Raw genomic sequence first — 3,894 nt, 5'->3', positions numbered from 1 at the left:
AATAGGAGCTGCAGCCTGCAGGTGGAATGAGGCAGGCTGAGGGCACACACAGGATGCGCTTAGGTCGATCCACCCATACAAGTCTGCTCGTACTCGGGCTAACGTGTTTGGCTTGTGCAGGAAATTCATCCAGAACGCCGTAGCAGTAAATTGTGCAAGGTCCGTGTAAATCCTTTCTTCCTAATGTGTTTCTGCTGCAATAGAGCTCATTCAGGACGGGCCGAAAGCTAATAGGATTGGTACGAGCCCTGGTCCGGCCGAGAGATCAGTCCGCCGCTTATTCATGAATGAGTACGAGCAGGCCGTCCAGGCCTTTAACAAGGGCCCAGAATCGAGGAAGCTGTCTAATCTGTGAGCGTGTTCCTTATGCTTTTGTAGCTTACCTTCGCATTCCCATTCGCATTCGCATTCGCATTCGCATTCGGATTCAGATTTGCATTTGCATTTGAATGCAATTTTAATTATACAACGCCTCTGGCAGGGTCCTGCAACCTGGCAGTGTCTCTATCTGGAACTGTATCTGTGTGGATGTGGATGTGGATGTGTGTAGGTGTGTATGGGTGTATGGGTGCCCCGTTCGTTATCCTTATGTTTTATGCATGCAGCAACTGCGCGTTAACCATTGCCGTTTCCTTTACCGGTACCGATCCCGGTGCCATTGGTGGTGCCGCTTCTAAGGGGACTCGACTCGACTCCCTATCGTTGTTATCCCGTTGACCTGCTTCCGTTTGTCCTTTGGCTCGATTGCCTTTGCAAATGCATGCAAATTTAAACAGTGATTTCTGGCCATTCAATTGACATACAATTTTCCACTCACTGCCGGGGACAGATACTCGTGGGTCCAGGCCCTGGCCGCATGCATATTTATGTAGCCGTGGGGCCTGGCGGGGCGGCTTCGGTGCGATAACTCCAAGTGGGAAGCGTAAGCGTTAATCAAACGCAAATCGAAAGTAAGAACTTTAAGCCCTCTCAATTTGTAACATCAAAAATCTGATTTTGGACACCAGTTCCTTGGATACCCTCTCAGATCTATTGCAGCCTTCATACATTTCTAAAATATATAGTGATCGAGGTCTGATGTAATCCATCCGAGCTATTAGAAAGCACAAATAGATATGAATCCTAAATACTTCAATCTCTGGAAACCTGGAGCCTTGTCCGCGGCAAACATCTGCTCAAAGCCATGATACCCTCTGAAATGGCATGGAAAAGTAAGAGTAATATTTTAGCATTATAAAAATATACAAAAGTAAACTTCGCTAATTACATCAGGAGGAGAGAACGTAGTCCTCGTCGTCAAGCAGCAGAGCGCAAAATAAATTGCTCCTCACACACACACGTGCACATGCGAAGGATTTGCTTGAGTGTGTGAGTGCGCAGGAGCGGAGCAGGCGATAACTCGTTGTCGGGCACAAGGACACACTCGGCACGATGCAAGGACAGCCCTCAGCCGCCTGGCAAGGTCACACTGGAGTGACGGCGCGACGTGGCAGTTTCCTGGGAATGGAATTAATTAATGGTCAGGATTTAGTTGTACTTTAAAGTATACATATTTTGGGAGAGGTGGGGAAACATTGGGTTCTGTTATTTCCATTTCTCTCGTACAATTCAGGCTTGGACAAATTTTTAATAATTCAAAGTTGAAATTTGAAATTGAAATTACCAATGCAATTTTATTGAAATCTTTGGCAGAATTTTCAATTCAACTTGTATTAACCGCAGAATATATATTCAGGAATATTCTGACTCCAATGAAGTAAGGGCTGATAAATGCCAAAGGGGCGGAATTTTATAACTCTTTCACTCTGGCATTTCCTCTCCGGTGCCTGATTAATGATGATTCCAATGCATCGAATTTGCTGCGTAACTATGTGTATGTGTGTGTGTGTGTCTGTGAGTCAGTCCACGTGTATGTGTTGGTGCAATTCTGCACTTAACCCACTGACAGACCGCGCAGTAAAAACTTTTGCGCTGTGCTCCAATTGCTTGCGAAACTTTAAACGCGTTGGTTTTTTCATCTAGATACCCTGTAATTAAATACGGAAATGGTATATTGTACCTATATCGCCCAGGTCTCTAGGATTCCTATACTTTTAAGTGTTTCCATTTATAATAGACCGAAAAAGTTGGTGGAGGCGAAAACACTTGCTGTATTTGGTAGATTTCTGCCCAAATTTGAAAATCAGTTCCCTACCATGGAACAAGCTACTTAAAGTGATGTCCTCGATTGGTTTCCCCAGGGTGTGCAAAGCTCCGACCCGAGGCAGGAGCTATTCCTGCTTCCTGGTTGCTTGTTTTTTTTTTTTTTTTTTTTTTTTTGTACATATATATATATTTTTTTGCTCTTCGCAAAGAATTACTTTTCTAGCATTTTTCTGTGGCTGTTAATGCTGCACAGTGTTGCTGTTGTTGGTGCCTTTCCTCTGTATTCATTATTTATACACAGGTCCTGGCAGTCAGAGGCTTTTTGCATTGTATCTGAGCTAATAAAAACGCAGCAGGAGCAGCCACAGAGGGTAAGGAGTAGCGGCAAAGTTGTATTTTCTAGTTGAATTGAATGCTTGCGGTTAGCTGTAGAGTCTTCTGCTGCACGCAGGAATTGCTTTTAGCCACTCCGACCTCCGACCTCCGACATCCAACCTCCTACCTTCAGCTCCAGCTCGGCTCCGTTTTTTGCCTGGGCTGCCTCTCTCGCATGCCAAGTAGCAGAAAGTTTGTCCTGTCCTCTGGTCAGCAGTGCGTTTAGACCCCGACCAGCACTAGGACTTGGACCAACAGCAGGAGCAGGAGAAGGAGCAGGGACTATGTCCATGTCTAGATCTTGTGCAGCCAATGAATTGAATTGTTGCTTGTTTTTTTGCTTATTTTTGCCCTTCCTTTTTTGTTTCTGTTTATGCAAGCAGAGCATAAATTTCCCAGGCTTTCGTTTGCGGAAAATTAATTTTTTTGTATCTCCAGTCTCCAGCAGTTGCTGCAGTTGCTTTTATTATGTTTTATGTCCCTCCCAGAGATAGAAAGTACGAACGGGATAGAAGGGGACCAGTTGACCGCAAAGTATAAATTTAAGTTTTGTTTTGTTCGAAAGTGTTTTCGAGTCAAAGGAATCTCTGAATGAAAGTCTCAGCATAAAAGTGGCAAAGGGAGACCAACTGTGAAGAGTCATCTGAGGTAATAGTCGAAAGCAATTGCAATTTCGCAAGTAATCCTGATTGGTGGCCTGTCCGGGATGAATGGCTGTTTAAGGGTTCTGCATAATTAAACTTGCAACGGTTCACTTTCACTCTTTTGTGGGCTTAATGAGCAATTATGAGCAATCGCATGGGGCAAACAAGCTGGTGTCCACCCAGCAGAGAAATCCGCCAAAATGAACACTTTAATTGGCTACAATGGAGCCCAAAGTGGAGCCCACACCACAGGGAGAGTGGCGACAATTACGAATAGCTTTTGCCTATGGCCCAGGTGCGACGGTCCCCAGTGAACAGCCGCCTGGGGGTCCGTAATCGGAATTGCCGTTATCCCGGCTCCCGCCATTCCCCCAGTGCCATTCCTAGTCCCAGTCTGGCACATTAGGTCCATATGGGCGAATTTTCCAATTACAATTTTTTGGCAGATCGTTTTCCCGTATGCAGGAGCGCACTTCCGAGTAAGCCAGAGGTAGAGTAGAGTAGAGAAGCAGTTAACAGCTGCAGTGAGAACAAAGGGTGGGTGGCGACAGTAGTGGGGAATCAGGTGGTGAGTGCGAGGAATGGCAGCAGTATGAGAAGTTAATATGAGCGCGGAGTCTAGAGCTGCACAGATGTGAAACCAGCCAAACCGTTCGGAAAATAATCTTTGGAATTGCTACAGAAATGAAACAGTCAACCAACTGTTGAAGGATCTTACTTCATGGGAGAT

Source organism: Drosophila miranda, chromosome 3, assembly GCF_003369915.1.
Source record: "Drosophila miranda strain MSH22 chromosome 3, D.miranda_PacBio2.1, whole genome shotgun sequence".
NCBI lineage: Eukaryota > Metazoa > Arthropoda > Insecta > Diptera > Drosophilidae > Drosophila > Drosophila miranda.
The sequence above is the reverse complement of the archived record's forward strand: the minus strand, read 5'-3'. Positions refer to the sequence as shown.